The sequence below is a fragment of the Bacillus rossius genome, chromosome 17 (assembly GCF_032445375.1).
Source record: "Bacillus rossius redtenbacheri isolate Brsri chromosome 17, Brsri_v3, whole genome shotgun sequence".
In the NCBI taxonomy this organism is placed as follows: Eukaryota; Metazoa; Arthropoda; class Insecta; order Phasmatodea; family Bacillidae; genus Bacillus; species Bacillus rossius.
This window is the reverse complement of record NC_086344.1, coordinates 33694881-33718233: the sequence shown is the minus strand read 5'-3', so window position 1 is coordinate 33718233 and position 23353 is coordinate 33694881. Positions and strand designations below refer to the sequence as shown.

The window sequence follows — 23353 nt, the reverse complement described above, 5'->3', positions numbered from 1 at the left end:
AAAAGTACGTAAATGCACGTGTGATTTCTAACAGTGTAGGGGCAAGAGTAGGCGTGCTAACCATCTGGCCCCTGTGAGAAGGGGGGGAAAAAAAGAAAGAAAAAAAGAACTCTTCCCCGTTTTACTATTCCCCTCCCCTCATCCAACAACACTCACTATTTTCCAACGACTACATTGTAGGCGCGCTAACGCGAAAGGCAAACTGTCTGGATGTTGTTTGCACGAGCTTCAACCAGCAGGAGGGCAACACCGTCGCCTCAACGAAGTCTTTGTTCGCCCAGGGAGTTCCTTTTTCAACGGAACTTATGTTTTTACGCAGGGATTTTTTAAAAAAAAATTACCTCCTTCAGTTTTTTTTAATAGCTCCTTTCTGTCAGCAAAGCCTCGCCCCAAAAATGAAGATGGTAATAGCTAGCGTGTCTCATATTCACACTCTCTCTCTTTCCAACATACGTATTCCTGCCACTAGCGGCAAGCTCTGTTGCCAGATGTACGCCACCAAGCACACAAGTTCTAGGCACAAATTTATAACGTAATTAATTCATTTTTTTAAAATTTTTCTGAAACATTGAGAAACATTTGGGAGGAGAATTTTGGAAATACATTTTCTTGTTAAATTTCGTCAAGAGCATGTGATAATTTTACTACTACTACTACCACTACCACCACCACTACTACTACTAAGGAGACACGAATGCAATACACCATCTTGGTTTCAATCTTTCACAGGTTCATTTCATGATATTCCTAAATTCCAACAATTTTACATTTTTTGCTTTCTTCTGCCATTTGTTCACTGTTAATCTGAATGCCTGTAAGGCCAATTAGACACAATCCATTAAAAATAAATAAACCGTAAAATTGTTTGGTACTTTTTACAAGGAAAATTCTTTGAAACTCACTTGCCAACGATAACACTCGTGAAACTGCAAGGCAGAGCTTTGTAAAATTGCAAATGGAACAAAGCTGAACATTGCAATTTTACAAGTGATACCGCTGGAAAAGTGAGTTTCCAAGAACTATCCTTGTTAAAAGTACAAAAAAAATATTTTTACAGCGTACGGAATCACGAGTCAGCAGCCAATGAAAACAGGCGACGTTTGCACGAGTGTGCAGAGGATCGTGTAGTTAAACTGTCATGTATATTTGAGTAGAAACTGCGGAATGAAATTAACCCGCAAAACAACAAATGGCTCTATGTATACATGAGCATAGTACATATATATCTGCCTGTTTAAACTTCAGAAAAGTCAAAACAGTCTCTTGGTTGCAGCCTGGGTAAGAAGCAGTCTTTTTCTTCTTTTTGCTTGAACCATACAAACTTTGTACACCGGAGGTTAAAATTCCGTATTGGCTAGTGGTCTTCTAAGGCGTGTGAAAAAAAAAAAAAAAAAAAAAAAAAAAAGACGGTCCAATAAATGAAGAAGGGTGCTTCTAGCGCGGTGTCTCCTCTGGACTGGCGCGCAGTCTTCTCGTCGTGCATCGAGCGGCGACCGTAACATTACACGGCGGAGAAATGAAGATAAAGGTGTAATGCAAGTCCCTTGGGTGTTTTCAAGAATCTGCACCGGGAGTTTCATGCCTAATAAATTATGCTATAAACACGCAATTTTAGCCATTTAAACTGTCCTTAAAATACAGTTCAAAAACGAAACCCTGGAAATAAGATAACCCATCCGCCCTTAGCGTATACTTGAATGCTTTTCGTAAAATCTTGAGGAGTTTTCTAATCACGTTGTTTCTTCTGAAGCTCTGTACACCGTGTGTGTGTATGTGTGTGTGCCTGTGTAGGCGAGGACCTAAAGAGACAGTGTTTATAGCCCGTTTAAGTCCGGTACTGGCTCGCTGATTGCAAACACTCCCCGTACAGCAAGCATGGAACAATGGCTTAGCTCCATTATTAGCGCCATAATTTATACCTACATAGGCGTAGCGAGGATTCTCGGAAAGTGTGAAAAAATTTAAGTGGGGTAGAGAGAGAGAGAGAGAGAGAGAGAGAGAGAGAGAGAGAGAGAGAGAGAGAGAGAAGGAGCTACAAGAAGAAATCTATACTGTTAAGGCAAACAAATATAAATCTAAAAGTGCGTTTTTAGAAGAGCTTTTTTTTTTTTTTAATTTTTAACACTACACTATAAGTAGTTTCGTACGTTTTGTGCACAGTGTATTTTGAACCTAAAATTATAAATGTATGACATCTTAAATTTCAGTTTATGCATAAATATTTAACTAATATATTACACATTTTCCAACTTTTGACTTATACCCTTTTGCCTTAACAGTTTAGATATTTTGTCTAGGCATGTTTCTGGGGGGTCTTTTTTTTTTTTTAGGAAAAGGGGAGGGGGATCCGGGTACAACCCACGAGACTTTTTTTTTATTTTAAAGATAATGATTGAAAACGCATTTTCAAGCCAAGCGGGGACCCTTAAATGGTTTGTTCGAAAGCTGAAATTCTTCGATAAATATTGCCAATTATAAAAGGTAGATATTTACACTACCACTGCTTATGATTATGTCCAAATATGTGTTCAAAGAGTAGGCAACGCTGTTATTTAGTATATTCAGTGGCCATAAATTGAGCCATATTTAAGTAATTTTGAGCTGGTTAATGAGTTGTATTATTAATGAAAATACAATTCTGGTTATTTGGAGGGGGGAGGAGAAGGGGTTAACATGGTCTCCTGTTCCTTCATTACTACGCTTTAGTACATATATCTGTAGCTCGGAGGCAGAAGAAACTATGTCCAATTTTGAGCAAAATTCACCTTTGCCATAAACTTGACAACCGTTTGACGTTCTTTCTAGTGGCATACAACACTTAGATCTAAGATATATCAAATATTCTCATATTTAGGGTAGGAAAACAAGCTGAGTTTATAAGTGAGGCACCATTTAAAATTATTTAAACTGATCTCTTGAAAAATTATGATTTTTTTTTGGCATGTGTCGTACCAGGCTAAATCAAACTGTTCAGTACACACAGGTATTTCCTCTATTTATGTGCGATCGCTGGCCGATACAGTGTCTTCCTTTGCTTAGGATGTATCAAGAGTACTGATAGCCATTTTTAAAAGTATAAAAAAAGGGGGTTGTCTGTAAAGTCTGTTTACGGACGATAATTTTACGTGATAACGTCATAAGAAAACATTGATGAAAAATTGCATACTTTTTAATTTTCAAATATTATTTACAGTTTATGCAAATTTAATTTAAATAATTTGTTTAAATATAATCACAAATAATTAGTTAAAAAGCCCGCCTTAACCTGTTTGATATTATAGAAGATTTTCTTGCACGGTGGTTGGCCGGTTCTTGCACGCTCGGCTCAGGCGGAACGTGACACATTTTCGTGCGTGCAGCCGGCGTTCATTGATTTATAAGTAGAGACCGGAAAAATTCGCGGATTAATTTCACGACGGCCTAAAATTCAAATAGTTAACCCTCAGTGCTGCCTCTGCTATTGGCTCACAACTCACCTGGACGACTCCGGGCCAGTGAGAAACACTCAACCGAAGCTGTGTCGGAATCACAGGCCGCTAACATTGGGACACCTTCACAAGACAGCAGCCAATGAGAGGGTGACATTTGACCGAGTGTACGTAGAACTATAAAGTTCATCCTAGAAGTCATTGAACCCGCGAATTTTTCCGGTCCCTATCAATAACTGACAAAATAAAATATAATACGCAAAAACACAGAATACAAGAAAAAATCAGCCAATGTCAAAAAAAGGTTGAAAACATAGACAGCGTAAAGAATTCCGTGGAAAGAACTATTCAAAAAAAAAATTATAGGCGGACACGGTGGGCTAACAACGATGAGTAGAGACCTGCAAAATTCGCGGATTCATTCGGTGATAGGCTAGAATTCAAACACATATACCTATTAGATAATTTTGCTATTGGCTTACTGTTCATCTGGACGAATCTCAACCAGTTATAAACCCCTCAACCGAAGAAGGATCGAATCACAGACAAACCAGCTGAGACGACTTACAAGCCGGCAGCCGATGAACTTGCGTTATTTGTCCGAGTGTACAGGGGTATGTGCAGTCTATCCTGAAGGCCATCGAAACCGCGAATTTTGCAGGTCTCTGACGATGAGCCAACTGACAAAATAAGATCTTGGACAAAACAGCTACTAACGGACGAACCCAACTTTGATACTATAAACAGATAATGTGGACAATGCAACAACATCAACATAGAGACGCACAAAAGAACACAGCGAAGTGAAAAAAAAAATATATATATTCTAGACACCAGAACGACGTCAACACATAGGATCACAATTTTCTGCGCTGTCTATGCTTTTAAAATGTTTTGACATAGATTGATTATGGCTTGTTTCCTGTATGTTTGTATATTCATCAACATACACTGTAACTAGCAATGTTGTATGTCCAAAATAAGTCTTGTATTTATAATTTATGTGTAATTGTGTGGTTCAAGCCTACTTTGCCAAACAATATATCCGCACAATAATTCTCTTGCAACTGTCTATCCATCAACGCAAGTTTTTCCTCCGATAAAAGGGTGTAAACATATCCATATCATGCACTTTTACTCAGTTTTAACGCGCACTACATATGTCGTAAGTGTGTGAATAGTATATTAATTTCGGTTCTGCGACAATTTTTTTTATTTCTAATTATCTGATTACGAAGATCAAGAAATAAATAAAAATTAAAAAAAAAAATGTGAAAGAGTCTTCTTGTATTCCCCATAAGAGGTGTAACATACTAACCTGAGCAAAATCATGTGTTCTCATGTGGCAAATAAACTTATAATACGATACTCGGACAGGAAATTTAACGTACAATTTGTTAAAAAATAATGCCGAGCGTAATAAATATACGTATTTTTTTTGTTTGTTTTCAACTACATTTATTGACTCGAATCACGTGTATTTTTCGAACCCGCCGCTAGAATTCGTTCCCGGAATGGAATCATTCGATTTTCAGAACGAAATTTTAAACTACATTATGAAACGGCTCCTATGAAAGCGGAAAAAGACTTGAAAAAAACACTAAACTCCGGCTTTCGACCTGATTTCCGAATAGTATTTTTATTTAAAATACTGCCCATCTTGTTATAATTCACTAGATAGTTAATGCTATACAGTTTACCTTTGTCTTTGTGAACTTTGGCTCGCGCCATCCGCCACAGATGGCAGCACCGTGGTTACACATTTCCGTTCCATGCGACTTCCGTTCCATTCACGGAAATTACTCCAACCAAATTCTGTATACCTAGAGACCTGTAAAATTCGCGATTTCAAATCCCTAAAGGAAAGACTCCATGATCCTCTATGCACTCGTGCAAATTACATCTGCTGATTGGTTACCGACTCGTAACACCTGTTGACTGGAATGATCGTGATTCGCTAATTCTTCTGATAAAGATTTTTCATTGGCCCAGAGTCCTTCAGATAAACTGTGGCCCAATCACTGAAGCAAAATAATGTCAAAAATATTTGGACTCTATCCTATCGCGAAATGAATCCGCGAATTTTACAGGTCTCTATGTATACCGAGAGATAAGATGTTACACATCAAGATAACAAAGGGACAATGTATGTTAACCCTTGTGCATTTAATAAACAAATTTTAACGTAATTGTTTGTAATTAATAAAAGAAACACTCATTTATACCGCTGCTGACGCAATTAGTTGCATAAAAATAAATGAGCCAGGCACTACTCAGTTCTGGTAGCTAATCGGGCAGTTATTTATCGCTTGAACACCGCTTGGAAAGTGATTGGATTTAGAAAGTGACAACAGGAAGAAATAGAAATTCTCACGGGAAAAAGGCGGGCAAGTGGAACACCTGCGCATTAAATATCTACAGGGAAGTCTACAGTTAACTTTTGAATACAGGAACTTGAAATGAAACTTAAAAAAATTCTTCTGCTAGGCGCTTACCTTCATTGTGTCAAAAAAAAGTTTTTTGTGTGCATATTATTTTTTAGTTTTAATTTAAAAAAACTTTAATCAAGAACAAATTATCATTTACTTTTAACTGGGATTTTACATCTCACAATTCTACACATCGGCTAAAGTGCTATGCTTCTGGCTGGGTTCAAGACAAGTAGTATAAGTCATGCAGTGCTAAGTAGAAATCATCGTTGATTAACTTCTAGAAATTTTTTTTTTAGTAAACATTTTCACGGTTGCTGTGTTTGGTTTGATGAGCAATAATGTAGAAGTCATTTGATCTATTATTTCTCTTAATTAAGGCTCAGTATGATACGCTGCGTTAATTTTTCATGTTCTTATCATCACTTTTTTTTAAAGAGCTATTTCGAAAATTTTAACTCGATACCTACCTTGCATTTTTTGTTCTGCCGAAATTATTTTCACTCAACTTACTTTATTACACTAATTGACATTCTGTTTTACAAATAACCCTTAAATAAAAGTAATGGAAAAAAAATCAACACGTCTGAAACTGAGCATAAGAGGGCTCCAAAATATAATGTAATTACTTCGTGCTAACTTTTGTATCGAAGGCAAGCTTTCGAAGCCATTGTCTAATAAACTATGTCTCGGCTTTCAAATCTGACAACGTCGAAGTGGTAGGTAGCACCGACGTTTCGCTCTGCATAGCAGCAGGCATCTTAAGTGTCGAATAACCAGCAACGTTGCAATCTACCACTTCGACGCGTCTCAGCAGAGCTTCAGAAAACACCACAGCGATTTGAAAACTGCTCGAGACATCCGAGTGGTGTCTGTTTACGAAAAGTGTTTTCAGAAGTAAAGAAATTTAGGCATGAAACGCCTGGTAGAGATTCTTGAAAGCATTCAAGGGTCTTGCATTACACCTTCATCTTCATTTCTCCGCCGTGTGATGTCACGGTCGCCGCTCGATGCACGACGAGAAGACTGCGCGCCAGTCCAGAGGAGATAACCGCGCTAGAAGCACCAGCGAGCGTCACGCTTATCATCCCGCCTCGCCAGCACAGATTACGCCCTTGATATAGCAGTGTGTGTTTCGGAGTCATCTGCGATGCCTGTTAGCGTTTTTCATTCCGAGCCTCGCAGGCGATGGACTCCGCAGAAAAGGAACCGTCGTTAATTATTTTCGAAATGTTACGCCTCGGCGGGCAAGGTAAGTGACGTCACACGCGCCGCGCCGGGTAGTTTAAATATTCCGGAACAAAAACCGGGATCCGAAAAGAGAGAAGCAGGTGTAACAACTTGGGCGGGAAATGGACCGTGGAAGGCACGCGTTGCCTGGCAGGTGTGCCACCCACCTGGACAGGAGAAAAAACTACGCTGTCAATTTTTGAATCGAAATTTCTTTCACGGGCGGTTGTAGGAAAATCCAGAATCACGGGGTAAAGGAAGTGACCAGGTAACGGAGATAACACATGTAACGAATATTGATCGATAGCGTGGGAGTTAAAAAAATAAAAGTTTTTAATAGAAACACATTCCAGCCCGTTACAGACGCCAGCAGAAGCACGTGATTTCGTATAAGTACTTTCCAATACTTGTGTAAACGTTTATAAACTTTCTCATACTTTTGCATACTTTCGTAACTCGTCAATCGCAGCTCTGAAATCTCAATTCAGGTTGGATCCGGTGTTAGCATTAGAGTTATGACAGTACGTATGGACATTTGCAAGTGGGTTATGTATCACATTTTATATTTTAGCTATGACAACCCCATTAATTAATTATTAGGTTTCATTGAAGACATGGACAGACTCTAGAAGGCATGGCAAGGCATGATTACCCGTGTTAAAAATATGTATTAGAGTACACTAAAAATGTCGTATGTAGCCTTCGTCCTTAAACTCTTTATTTAAGTAAATCATTACGTAAATAAGTAAAAAAAAAATAGTATTTTCCAATATCACAGAAAACCTGAGTTTTTCAGGAACTTGGAACAAAATAATTTTTATTGAACGATTGATCCAAAACTGTACTTACACAGTTCATGCTTTCATTTATTCTGCATGAATATTGGCCTTCAAATAAAAAAAAAAACAATTAAATAAGGACTTGTTTAGTACATTGTATTTTTTTGTAAATGGAACAGAAATATTTATGTTAACTTACAGATATTTATAAATTTGTAAATGAAAACATCAAAATCACTACAAAATAATGTTCGCAGTTATACTGGGTTCGGATTCTTACGTGGGTATTTATGCTGCTTTATGTTGTCTTAGTAACTCCAATAGTCAAAGTTACAGTTCCCTGAAAAGCTTTTCAGTATTAACTGCGCATATTAAAAAAGCACGGTGAAAACCAAGTAGTCAAATTGTTAATTATTCGATTATCTTGTTCATGGTTTTAAAAAAAAATTATGCTCGAATTAAACATCAATTATAATTTTAAGTTATACGCTAATTTTCTTAAGAATTGCTTAAAAAAAACATATTTCATATATGCAAAAATAACCATAGCCATTTGCTGTGTAAACTTACGATATCTGCCTTGTAGTGTTACAAACTAAGGTATTTTTTTTTATTGGTAACTGGTTTCCAAAGGAATATTCTGTATAGAATAAAGGACTTTAATAAACAATTATATATATAAATATATATATGTGTGTGTGTGTGTGTGGGGGGGGGGGGGGGTTTATGTTATGAATCAAATCATGTGCAGAAACAACGAAATATTAGAAGCAATAGGTTAAGAATCCTTCGCAGAGCGAGGAAGGGTGGTGGTTTTGGTGGTTGTTTGGGGGTTAAGGGGGAGGATGACGTCACAGCGTTAGACGGGCGAGTTGAAAGGAGGGAAGGGAGAGGCATTGTCCGTGACCCCAGCGACCCCGGAGAGGTCACAGTCGCCGACCCGAATCGTCCGGTCGGTCTCCCCCCTCACCTCTCCTTCCCCAGTCTCTTATCCCCCCGCCAGGAGCGACCTTAATGACTTGGTCAGGTTCCTCGGCGAAAGGTGTCGACCTACCGACTCGCCCCGACTCGCCCCGACTCGCCCCGAACTCGCCCCGAAAGAGAGTGTACCCGGCGCTGGGGCCGGTATCCCAACACACGGCAAAGCGGGACCACGAGTCCAAGTGCCCAAACCCCCCCCCCCCCCCCCCCCCCCCCCACCCCGCATGGTAGACTCTTTTCTACTCTGTCCCAACACTTCATCCAGACCATCCTCTTGTCTCCTGTAAATTCCTACACGTAATGCATGCCAATTTGCATCCCGCATGAATGCGCCCAGGGTTTTTCCCCACTGTGTCTGTGCAGGTTTTACCTGGGGCCCAACCTATCTCTAGTTATAGTCTAGATTTAAGAGTGAGGGGAGTTAGTCATGGCGCCAATCCCCCTCCTAGCACATGATGCATGCGACCCTCTCCTTGCATGGCTAATCCCAGCATGACTAGGCGTATAGGCTTCGGCCTGAGACGCACCTAGGTCCCTCCATAACACGGACCCCTCCAAAAATACACTTAGTTTTAGTTAGGTTAGAGAAAAAAAAATCCAACACACGGAAAATAACGTGTCTAGGCGTAGAACAAACACGCAACACCTGAACCCTGACCGCATTCCCAGCGCACGATAAGACACGGAGAGCTATCCAAGGAACAGATCACAAATAAATAAACTTTTAACATTTCCAAGTAAATGGGATAGTAAAAAAGCCAAAATAAATGCCCGGGTAAGAAACCGAACATTATTTTTGTGGTAATAATACATCAATTTCCACGTGAATGCGCAAAGTTACCAATATCTGTAAAGTTTACATGACCATTTCTGTTCCATTACCAAAAAAAAAAAATATTAAAAAAATAAATATATTACAGTGTGGGGGTGTTTGTAGTTTATGCCGCGCATGCATAGAGCTCGCTTTTTTTTTCGTTGAATTCGTCCAGATGACGGGACCTGCGTCAGTGTTAGAGAGATGCTGTATCTATTTCAAACAAATTAAAAAAAAATCGATTGAGGCATTTCAACCCATGCCGGGCATTATCTAGTGTAATAACCTTATCAAATTAGTGTATTGTCATTGGTCCTCGATAAATCTACAAAGTTTGAATTAAATCTGGCCGTTTAAAGTGGGTCAAAATCGCACCCAAAGGAGTCGGTTACAAACATACAAACAAACATACAGGTGAAGATAATAAAAAGCGTGTAAAAATGTTACTCTATTCTTGTGCCCATTTCTCCAACAGTTATATACCACATGGGGAAGTTTTTATTTTTCTCTCTTGCTTACCTCACACACTTGTTCCCAAATAAAATAATTATTAATTGTTCTACATCCCTTGTAATGAATGACCTACTGATTGGTGACCTACAGCAAACACGTAGACGTCACAACTGAATGCGCAGAATTTAACTGGTTTTGAACGACAAAATAGTGCTGAAGTGTCCGTGCGTAATCTGCTGAGGCGGTCGCAGGGGGGTGTAAACAACCTCCATTTCATTCGCGTTGTTCGATTGTTATGACGATCTCGAATCAGAAACCTCTTCACGTCAGAACACGCGTTCACTGCAACCGTGGCCTTAAGATGTAAAAACTAACGAAGGAGTTCGCACCTCGTATTAGCACTTTCCTATCACAGACAAAAAAAAACGATATTTTACTTATTACATTAAATTATCCTAGATTTTTATCTGCTCCGAATATCAACAGAAGAAGTAAATTTCAACAAAAACAAAATCTACGCCGGTATAATAGTTAACTGTCTAAAAGTTTTTTTTTTAAAACGCTTCTTGGCTTTTTTTTTTCAGACCTATATTTCGTTATGTTAATGGTCCTCCTATTATATGGTTGGGGGGGGGGGGGTGTGTGTGTTAGTCTATGCCTACGAATATGAATTACTAAAATGCACATCGCGTAGATTAAAACGAGATTAACGACACATTACGTCAAGAAAAAAAACCTACCCACAAATTGCGCTATTGTAATATTACAATAATATTACAGAGGGGCTGAAACTGATTGATTCATAGTTTGTTTCCGTTTTTTGATCGCCGTTGCTAAGCTACCGGACGTTAGCAAGTGTTTACTTTACGTGAGCAAAAACTTCGTTTACAAAACTTTTTTATGTTTTAAACGTATTTTTAAGCAGTTTCAGAGACATTGCCGTATTAAAGTTTACCTAAATTATTATTTTAATTGAAATTTATGATTCGTTAACGGTCGTTTACGTTTGATTTCCCAGACAGCGCCTTGTGATTGGCTGAGGCTTGCCGGCGTCTCCAACGAAGCGACTGGCGCGGGGGATCATGGGAAATGGAACGTTTTGGGCCGTTCGGGGTTGTGCAGCTTCTTGTCAGGAGGTTCTGGCAGAAGCGTTCAAATGACGGTTAAATTTGCGTGTGCGGGCGCGTTCGTTGTTTGTGTCGTTCCGCGAAAGTGCACGGAACATTTTGTGCTAAAACATTTCGCGCAACTCGTCCACGGATTCGCACAGTGAGTATCTGCACGTGTGGTCCAGTATCCGGCGTCAAGGTAGGCCATCTTGGAAAAATACGTTAAACTATTTTTTTTAGTGACGCTTAGCGATTTTATGCCTAATCACACTACTGGAACAGAGGAAATACTTAACTATTTTGTGGCCTAAACATCAAAGTATTTGTTTACAAACTTTGTTGTCGTGCTTCATGTCCTATTATCCAGCAAAACAAACACATTCACACAAACATAGGCAATCACAGACCAGATGTCTTGAACGTAGATTTTGATGTTCTACCGTGCTCATTTATCCCGAGATTTAAAATTACAATAAACTGCAAAAGTTCGAACGTAATATTTACTGACTTGTGTAGGCTGTGTCCGAAGTATCTGGCAACATTAGTATTATTTTATTTATTTTTTATTCTCGTCTGTGCTGATTGAGCGCCGACTCTGCAAGATCCGGTCTCCGAACTTTGATCGTTTAAATGATTTAGTGATATTTCTACATTAACTTTAACGTTTGCCGAGTTGATTAGCTGCAAGATTATCTTTCACGAAAAACGTAATTAAGAGAACTCATAATGCTAAAGGCTGGAAGTTTGGTTTAAATCATTTAATTTCTCCACTTCAGCTTTTTTCGTTAATAACGAGCTAAACCCATTTAACACCGGTTGCTGTGCACGCTTCGTGACGTCACTACGTGTAACCTGCGCACCTTTCCAACTGCGAAACGCTGTGGAGAAATCCCTACGCTACGTCATCCAACAAGTAAACTTGCAATAGACAATCAAAGGCCTTTCAGACTTTGCATTTCCGTAAAAAAATCTTGGTACGAGTGCAACCCACGGACTTGGACTCTATCTTTGAACACTGTAATATCTTTGTTTTTACTGTTGTTAATCATTTGGTATTCAGACGTGTAAGATCAGGCGTGTAAAAACCGCTGCTTTTTATGAAGTCAAGCTTTTGTTTGAAAATAAATGTATGGCAGTCGAAATCCAAGAACAAGTCATTGTACGTTGTTAGTACATCCTGTAGGGCCTAACGTTGCGCGAATTATTCTCATAATATTCTCCGCTAATGTTTGTTTTACTCTGCTTGTTTGCGTGGGTGTAGACAGCGCGATTAATTGGCCGATTTTTTGTGAGATTACAGCGAATAAATTTTGGAATGGTCTGCGGTTGATATAAACTATATTTTATTTTTTTCAGACAGTAAAATTTTTCTATTGTTATTCCTTTCCACATATACTTGTTATTATGTGTTAAGTCGTACGCTACATAGTCTAATCAGTCAAGAGAGTTTTAATATGCTACAAGCAAATAAATACAGAGTATTTTTTATCTTTATTTATTTCACTGTTTGATATTTATACTTTCTTTACATTGCGTGTTGGCAGCAAAAGTAATGTTAAATAAGGTCACAGAAAATTTTGGCATCCCAAGTGTGTGTATTATTAGAGCAAGTGCGTGGAGCATTAGGGCAGATATAGCGTGCTGTCATTATTTTATCTTAAAAAGGTCACAAAAATATGTGCCAACGATATAGTTACTGTTTATACAAACAAAAAAAGCTAAGGGAACAATGTCTATACATATATTCACATTTAAATCGATGTGTATGTATGTTCCCTATGGACTCCAAAACGGTTGGACCTATATTTATGAAATTTTCAGACTATCTTCAGATTAGCCCAGCGGGTGATCTTGTGTAGTTTGGTAGCGATCGGATTAACAGATTTTTTTTGGGCAATTTTGTGTCATATTTTCAATATAAATTATAACAATTCTATTTTATTTTAGATTTTTGAATATTTTCAATAAAACGCGATATTAGGATCGCTACTAGTATATTTAGACAAGTCGTGTTATGACTTCTTGTGATTAATATTTAAATTAGGTCGATGGTACCCAAAGAAAAAATAGCCAGCTCACAAATTTGATTCCGAGTTTATAATCGGTAATATATAATACTAGCTGCAGTAAGAACCTGGCGTTGCCCGGGCTGAACACAGTTTGATATTATTGTCCGCGAGTTGAAGCAAAATGGATAGCGCTATATGACTGTGGTGTACATAGAAAAATAACACACAATTACTGTTTGCATGTCAATGAACTATGATTTTCTGTTTACCCGTGGCGATCGGTTGTACGGTGTAGTAATTGATGCCTTGCAGCGACATATAGCGGCGAGTTACAAAAAATGTATAGCTAGGGGCCGGCATTTTTCGCGAAAATATCTGAACGCCTATTAGACTACGAGGTAAACCCGTACCTGTGATTTCTTCCTTGTAATTAGCGGCCGTCTGCGAGAGAAGTCGTTGCCTTGTTTGACCGAGCCGCTCAGTACGCGTTTGATTCCGCACTGGATCACTGCGATTGGTGTTGTTACAATCGATATGTATCTGGGAGAAACTCTCCCAATCACGAAAGTTTTAACCTTCAGCTATTCTCGAAAGATTTTCGCGAGATCTGCATGCCCCTATGTATAGCATAAAAACCTTCTCCATGAAAAACAAACACTTCGTTGTGCCAACTTTTATGACGAGCGGTCAAATGGTGTCGGAGTTTATCAACGTCATATCTACATACACACCAACATTATATATATGTGTGTGTATGTGTTTGTATGTGTGTGTGCGTGTAATGACTTTAGGAGTAATTTCGTGAATGGAACAAAAATTTATAACCACGGTGCTGCCAACTGCGGCAAACGGCGCGAATGAAAGTTCACAAAGGGGAAACTTTATAATATCAACTGTTTAGTGACTTTTTTTTTTTAACAGGTTGGGCAGTATGTTAATAAATTTCCTTATCTAAAATTCACGTTCAAAGCCGGTGTTTAGTATATATTTTTTCAGGTTTTCTTGATTTTATAGGGATATATACTTTAAAATTTCGGTCTGCAAATGGAATGATTCGATAGTCAACGTATCTGCTCCGGCAGCGAATTCTAGCGGCGGGTGCGGAAACTTATGTGCGATCCGCGTCCATTAATATGTAGTTGAAAACACAATCACGGTCCAGCATTGTTTAAAAAAAAATTAAAAAAAATTCTACGTTTAATTTCATGTCCTGCGTTTCCTATTATAAAATAGTGTGCCTTGCAACATGAGAACACGCGGAATTTTTTCCCCGGTACCGAGGTTAGATGTTGCACAATATTCTGGCGAGTACTTGAAAGACCCACCCATTCGCACGATCAACGTTACATGCCGTGGAAAACTGTCAAAAAAAAAAAAAAAAAAACACACAAGTTGCATTTCACACACGGGACGCACCGTACCTTTGTAAAGAAGGAGAAGATATTCCGCAACGTTCCTGTCGTCGTATCCGGGTCGTTACCACAACGCCGAACGTAGTAAAATAACGCCTAATACCATAACGCGCGCATGCCAAATTGACCGACCGCAACGCCGACAGCTAGGAAACTGCTGTGTACCACAAAGCCCGAAATACAGTAACGCCGGAAAAAAATGTTGCTGCGGGGAAGGTGGGACCACAGGAGCAAAATGAAAATGAAAAAAAAAAAAAAAAAAAAACTGAATGAATTTGTGTGCTAACCTTACCTTACCTAACCTAACCTAACCTAACCTTTGTGGCAGTCCAGCAGTGACATTTTTCGGCGTTGTGGTACACAGGATTTTTCTAGCTGTCGGCGTTGTAGTCGGTCAATTTGGCATTCGGCGTTATTGTACGTTCGGCGTTGTGGTGCGTCTCCGTCGTATATCCCAACTGCGCGCGGAAGCGACGTAAAGAGAGTCCGGGACGGAAGAATAGAAGTTGGGGGAGGGGGAAAGGAGAGACGCGTCACGCGTGAAGGGAGAAGGTAGTAGCAAGGAGACACTTCTTCTTCCTGGTAATAACCGCGCGCGTGTCTGCGCCTTATTCGTGCGCGCACTCGGGATGTACTGCATTGTTCTTGTGCTCACTTCCTCCTCCTACTCCTCCCCCCTACCCCCGGAGGGAGGGGGGGGGACTAACCCCCCCCTCCCCCCCCTCAAGAGTTGCCGGTAGCTGACGGAGGCGAGTATATGTCTTGCACGTCCCGCCCACGTTCTCGAAGACGAGACACGCACTTCCGGTCCAAGGTGCCGGCTGTACGACTCACCCACCTCTTGACGCCCGGGCTGGAAGGCGGCAGACGCCCTTCCTGTGTCTCTTTCCACACCCCCCCCCCTCCTCACCAACCATCCATAATCTACACGGAGGTATTAGCCCGTGGAGTGGGCGTGTCTGTTCTAAAAGTTGAAGCCACTACTGTGGGTGGCACGACAAACCCACCGCAGTGCAGCGGCACAACTAAAAAAAAACCCTTGTCACACTTTTTCGTCTCCAACTACATACATTTGAACAACACAGTTGAAGGGGAAATATTGGAATATAAGTACGTATGTGTAGAAATGTATGGTTTCTCTGCACGCGCGGAAAAAAGCATGACTCATTGTCACGTTCCGCCTGAGCCGAGCGTGCAAGAACCGGGCCAACCAACGACCGTGCGAGAAAAATCTTTTCTATGATATCAAAACAGGTTTAAGGCGGTCTCTTTTAACTAGATGTTCGCGATTTATATTTAAACAAATTATTTAAATTAAATTTTGCAAAAACTGTAAATAATATTTGAAAATTAAAAGAGTATGCAATTTTTCATCAATGTTTTCTTATGACGTTATCACGTAAAATTATAGTCCGTAAACCGGCTTTACAGGCAACCCTTTTTTTCTTTATAAAGTAATAATAATAATAATTTCCCCCCTTTTTTTTTACACTTTGTTAACAATATTCCCTTAATTGACCAGGAAATTTTAGCACCCACGAAAGCAAGCTTTTTATGTGAGTGCATCTAGTCACTTCCAGATTACATTCGGTATTTTGACAAATGTAAACATTTATAAATGTATAGTAACTGAGAAATAAATATATAAAATATAAACCTAAGAAACATTTCATTATACAGATAACCTCAAATAAAATTTGAATCGTGTCACATTAACTTAATTTATTTTTTGGACTGACATAACTCAATTTATTTATTTTCTATTTTAATCAATGTTTGAAACTAAAATACTGCAGCAAAGTGCTGGTTGTAAATTTTTAACTTGTTTGGATATATGTGCATTCATTAACTTATAAAACATCAATAAATTTTATCTAACATTAATACTCTTTACACAAAAAAATGCACGTCGATTAATTAAAAAAAGTTACGACACTTTATTGGCTTTTTTAAATTTAAATTATTTTAAAATAGGCTACAACATTCGTACTGTTGACCTTTATAGCCTCTTTAAAAAATCGTGTCATTTTTGAAGATTTGTTATCGAGTGAAGCAGAAGCCCTTTTCGTTTTCGCTGGGCACGATTCTTATTGGCTGGTTCCGTCCAACGTCCAGCCAGCATTTCTTAGAACCAGTCCTGTATACCCACGAGTTATTAGACGGGAACTCGCGTCATCCGACTTGCCAACAAACATGGCTGCACTTGTGTCTTTTTTCGGTGACGACACAACCCTCCGACATTACTTGACCAACTTTATTGGAAGGTGTTGTAAGCGAAAGTTTGACAAAACGACCGGCAGTGGTGACCCTAAAGGCCTTGTCACACGGTCAGATATTTCTCGTTTTTGAGCGTGATTAAAAAAAAAAGATTCATAATATATGAAAGTATTTAATTATTTACAAAAGGTTTTCTTTCTACTGAACAAGTACTCTTTAAATGTTTTTTTAGAACGTAAAAAATTTGTTTCCAACAATATTTAACAACAGAGTTGCGGGGGCAGTATTGGACGGAAAATGGCTTTCAATTTTCTCCAGCAAATGAATTCGGACTGATAACCTCAAATATGTTTATAAACCATGTCACACCATCAAAGCTACGTTTGGTCTCAGCTATCACAAAATTTTCAATTTATATCTGATTTTTAAATTAAATAATACATCACAGTGCTGGATGTAATATTTTTTTTTAGGCTAACACATGATTCAGCACATGCCTGGACTGACAAAAAAATTGGCCTTTGATTTCTTAGCAAAAAAAATATTAAAAGAGTACTTGTTCAGTAGAAAGAAACCTTTTATTAATAATTAAATACATTCATATATTATGAATATATTTGAAATCATGCACGAAATACTAAACACGAAATATTAAAGAAAAATAAAAAGAGGAAAAGATAAAGAGAGAGAAATATAGACAATAGGTTAAAAACGCGAGAGGAATAAAGAGAGGGAGTGAGAAAAAAACAATATTTAATATATATTATATTTATATACAGATATTTTGCAGCTACGGGGGAAAAAAGTCCCGTGTATTGTTTTTCAATTAAACATGGTTATCTTTCGATTAATTTTACCTGAAGTGTATGACTTATTATGCTGGGAAAGTAAACATTATAGTTAATGTTGCAACTGTTGCAATTTTATTTGCCTGCATGTACATAAAATCAAGTCATATACACACAACCATTTTACTTGTCTGTACCAATGTCGTTCCCAGGGACTTAACTGTACTAGTTTTCCACTCGGGGGCAAGAATTCATCTCGTCCCCCCCTTTTTTTTTAAACCAACCAAAAAAAATCTTTCCCAGCAGCAGCACATATTATCGAAGGCACATATTAATTACTGACAGCAAAAATTGAAACCCGAGCATCTATAGCCCACTGCGCCGCTGGACAAATTGAAAACTGGGCTAGTACGTATATACACTATGCTTAAATTTTCAAAGGGGTTTTCATCTCGGAATGGGCTGGCCAGTGAGCTTTATATTTTTAAGGGGTTAACACCCTAAATGTGTTACTAACAGGGGAAGGTGGGGGTAACCACGCACGTAACAACGACACAAAACATTTCGTTAAGACAATTTTAAGACAATGTAAATATGTAATTTGTAGCAATGCGGCATTAGGTCAGTTTTAAATATAGCCGAGTATATATTAGTAATTTGCATAAAAGGGAACTGTGTTTTATTTCTTAAATTATTAAAATATGAATTGCGTACGATTGACCGAGTTGAGTGGGTAAAAATAGTACGGACTTAATTTGTTTTGCCTACTATTAACCTCCTACGCAATTTCTGGTATATAAAAATTTTCCCGAACATTCTCAAAAGTAACATATTTTTAATCATGACAACGTATCTAAATAACAAAATACACGCTTATAATTACATTGGGGACATAAAATAATACTTTTCTTATCAAATTAATTATATTCATGACTTGCTTTTTATGTACAAATTTTAATTTTTCATAGCTTGTAAATCAAGCTTGCACTGAAGTGTACTTATTATCTTTATGTACTTGAATGATATTATATATAGTTTAGAATGTACCATACTTATTTTTTTACATTGTGAATGTGTAACTAGTGAGAGCTAATACAAAACAACACACTGACACTCCATAGTTGCAAATATATAGAAAAATAAAAATTTTCATCTAAATAACTTATTAAATTTGTTTATATGACTAAGAAGTAGCATATGTCAGCATAAAAGTTATATAAATTATTGAGTCATTCAAACTTTCACATTGACGTACTAGCAGGGGTGCACGAATAATGTCTCTACTCAAAAACTGAGGTTGACTTGCGTACAGTACTGCCGCAAATAAGCAAAAGGTGATCAACAGTACCTTAATACTTTACATACCTTTCTTAACAGAGTTAAACATTCTTTTCCTACTCCCTATTAACATGAATGTGAAAGTTTTTGAGTTTAAAAGTTTCTTAGTAAATTACGACCTTACTACGGAAACGATTTAGATTAAATGTAAAACAGATATAGCGCATATACTGTATTAACACGTAAGCTATATGTCATTAAAAAATTCCATCACTAAGAGGAAGAAAATGAGGTAGTTTTGGATCCATCTATAAAGATAAATTTATATCACCGAATCATCTTAAGTGGAAGTTAAGAAACTCATAAAGAATTACTTCCTATGTTTTATACATTTACTCGAAATTTGACCACAAATTAGGTAAACAGTTTGTGGTTTTATTTTATAACATGAAATTATATCTCCGGAGATATTAGAGAGTTAAAATGATGGGGTTGAAAAAATAATCACAACTACCAACTGTTTCTTACCACTTTCTGAAGTTCAAGCTCATGTTAAAACATATGCTATGAAGTATGAACACGAAAATTTATAAACTTTCTTTGATTTATTTCTGAAATTACTTTCCCAAGGGAGTAAAAATGGGATACAATATTTGTTTTATACAAAATGATATTTTATTAAGAATATACTACACGTGAAGATATGAAATTGAGCATAAATGGCATGAACAGAGAGCTACGTAAATTTTTATTTTTTATTTTTCATTATTCGAAATTCGAACGCCAAGCTGGTGAAACGGGGGTGACTTGTAGCTTTCTTTTTAAAAACTCATATAACGAAAGCTAATCGAGTAGTATGTAAGTTACAGTATATACCTAAGTAGTATATAATAGCCGGAACTAGATCAGGCGCCAGGCGGTGGTGCTTGGTGCCGGTGTCCGCCATCTTGGATTGTGACGTCACGGCGGCAAAAATTCCTCAAAATTCCTCAAAATTGACTCAAAATGACTCAAAAAAACCCTTTTTAAGAAAAAATTTCCCGTTTTAGAGGGAAAAATTCCCGTTTCGAGGGAAAATTAGGATTTCGAAAAACCACAAAAGTCGTTTTGCATTTAAAACCACGAAATTCCTGATAGAGGCTTAAGCATCCTTAACTCAAGCCTCAGTTAAGCCTCTTTTAGGATTATGACGTCACCGTTGCTATTTTCGTTGCGTCCGCTATCTTGAAAATCCGCAATTTTTATGTTAGAAAATCGGGAAAAAATTTAAAAATCATTAAAAAAATTATTTGATCGAATTAAAAAAAATATTAAAAACCACTGTTGCAGTTATCGTTACGGTCGCCATCTTGGATTATATAAATGTTGCATATTTCGTTACACCCGCCATCTTGGTTGAGTACAATGTCATTCTTACACTTTACGTTACGACCACCATATTGGATCCTATTAATGTTGCAATTATCGTTATGGTCGCCATCTTGAAATTTAGTCACCATCTTGAAATTTAGACGCCATCTTGGAAATCCGTAATTTTTATGTTAGAAAATCGGGAAAAATTCCAAAATTCATCAAAAAATTAACTTAATAGAATTCTGATTGATTATATCGATTCCCGTCCTTGGTTCGAAACCGGTGAGGGCAAAAAAAAAATCAGATCCTTCCTCCACAGAAGCCACCTACAGACTGACCTACCACCACCAATAACTAGGTATTTACCATCAGCTGGTATGACGTCATGTCCGCCATCTTGTCTTTGTCCACTGGAGGCAACCATCTTGTTTTCGTCTGCTAGAGTGTGCTGGAGACATGTTAGTATAATGTTCTGTTCACCATAACTTTACCTTGACCTTGAACTTTGACCTTGACCTTGAAAATTGACCATGGCCTTTGACCTTGACCTTGAACTTTGACCTATACCTTGAAATTTGACCTTGACCTTGATGTCCATCACGGATCCGTCATTTTATGTTCAGTTCATGCTAGTGGTCATTGCCACCATCATGTTTTCGTCTGCTGGAGGACACCATATTGTGTGTACTCGTCTTACCATCATGCTAGTTTTATTCTAACATGCTACAGTGCAGAAATCATTTATTATTACTGAGGTTCCCACCATCTTGAAATTTGACCGCCATCTTGAAATCATGTAATTATTTAGCTAGAAATGCGGGAAAAATTCCAATAGTCTCCGAAAAAATCAATTATTAATTAACAAATTGAATCGATGGATCCCTGTCCACGGTTCGATTCTTGACCAGAGACAGTTGTAACTAATTATTAAATAAATGTTAGGTTCTGTTTTCCATTACCTTTCGCGGAGTTTATTAATAATTCACTCTACAAAAATAAACTCAAGTCAATATACCGGACCTACGAATTAATACAGTGCCGATTAGCCTATTATGAAAGTCTAATTTTTCAATAATCTGAATAACATATAAGCCGTTCATGTACAAAGCCACACATATAGATCAATTGTCTTCAGTCCATGAGACCGAGTCATGTCATTATCAGACGTATAGACTAGTCATTTTAGGACCACATGACCTTCGTAATCCATCGTGACATTTTTATACATTCTAAAGGACCGAGTATCCTTGTAAAATATTTTAGTAACACCAAGAGGTGATAAACTAGTAAATATTCAATCACTACATTTTGTGCTACGCGCAATCAACAAAAAAGGAAGCACCAACAACGAAAAGACAGCACCACCAACGAAAAGACAGCTCATTTGGAAGAACCATCAACGAAAAGACAGCACATTTGGAAGCACCGGCAACGAAAAGGCAGCACATTTGGAAGCACCGACAAAGAAAAGGCAGCACATTTGGAAGCACCGACAACGAAAAGGCAGCACATTTGGAAGCACCGACAACGAAACGGCAGCACATTTGGAAGCACCGACAACGAAAATGCAGCACATTTGGAAGCACCGACAACGAAAAGGCAGCACATTTGGAAGCACCGACAACGATAAGGCAGCACATTTGGAAGCACCGACAACGAAAAGGCAGCACATTTTGGACGCACCGACAACGAAAAGGCAGCACATTTGGAAGCACCGACAACGAAAAGGCAGCACATTTGGAAGCACCGACTACGAAAAGGCAGCACATTTGGAAGCACCGACAACGAAAAGGCAGCACATTTGGAAGCACCGACAACGAAAAGGCAGCACATTTGGCAGCACCGACTACGAAAAGGCAGCACATTTGGAAGCACCGACAACGAAACGGCAGCACATTTGGAAGCACCGACAACGAAAAGGCAGCACATTTTGGACGCACCGACTACGAAAAGGCAGCACATTTGGAAGCACCGACAACGAAAAGGCAGCACATTTGGAAGCACCGACTACGAAAAGGCAGCACATTTGGAAGCACCGACAACGATAAGGCAGCACATTTGGAAGCACCGACAACGAAAAGGCAGCACATTTTGGACGCACCGACAACGAAAAGGCAGCACATTTGGAAGCACCGACAACGAAAAGGCAGCACATTTGGAAGCACCGACAACGAAAAGGCAGCACATTTAGAAGCACCGACAACGAAAAGACAGCATATTTGGAAGCACCGACAACGAAAAGGCAGCACATTTGGAAGCACCATCATCGAAAAGGCAGCACATTTGGAAGCTCCATCAACAAAAAAAGGCTAAAAGGAAGCGCAAGTTACGAGATCTAAGTCTTAGTTAGAAATCAGAATACAAAAATAAAAACATTAAATTCTTATAATTTAAATTATTTATTTTATTGCTTTACATTATACAAATGCAAGTAAAAAAAGCCATTATTGTATGTAGCCAGCATTCCTCAGTTCCAGAACATTATACTAACATGTCTCCAGCACACTCTAGCAGACGAAAACAAGATGGTTGCCTCCAGCGGACAAAGACAAGATGGCGGACATGACGTCATACCAGCTGATGGTAAATACCTAGTTATTGGTGGTGGTAGGTCAGTCTGTAGGTGGCTTTTGTGGAGGAAGGATCTGATTTTTTTTTGCCCTCACCGGTTTCGAACCAAGGACGGGAATCGATATAATCAATCAGAATTCTATTAAGTTAATTTTTTGATGAATTTTGGAATTTTTCCCGATTTTCTAACATAAAAATTACGGATTTCCAAGATGGCGTCTAAATTTCAAGATGGTGACTAAATTTCAAGATGGCGACCATAACGATAATTGCAACATTAATAGGATCCAATATGGTGGTCGTAACGTAAAGTGTAAGAATGACATTGTACTCAACCAAGATGGCGGGTGTAACGAAATATGCAACATTTATATAATCCAAGATGGCGACCGTAACGATAACTGCAACAGTGGTTTTTAATATTTTTTTTAATTCGATCAAATAATTTTTTTAATGATTTTTAAATTTTTTCCCGATTTTCTAACATAAAAATTGCGGATTT

The 23353-nt window shown here is 38.2% G+C and overlaps 1 protein-coding gene across 2 annotated transcripts in view; it reads right to left on the bottom strand.

The window, feature by feature from the left end:
- Positions 1-23353, bottom strand: part of LOC134540578 (ras association domain-containing protein 10) — a 281320-nt gene that overhangs the window by 146168 nt on the left and 111799 nt on the right. Inside the window, exon 1 of one of the 2 annotated variants that reach the window (XM_063383399.1) lies at positions 14654-15255. The exons of the other annotated variant lie outside the window; for it this stretch is intronic. The gene's annotated coding sequence lies outside the window, so the exon portion shown is untranslated. Of the gene's footprint in view, positions 1-14653; positions 15256-23353 lie in introns of those variants that run through there. 2 annotated transcript variants of the gene reach the window in all.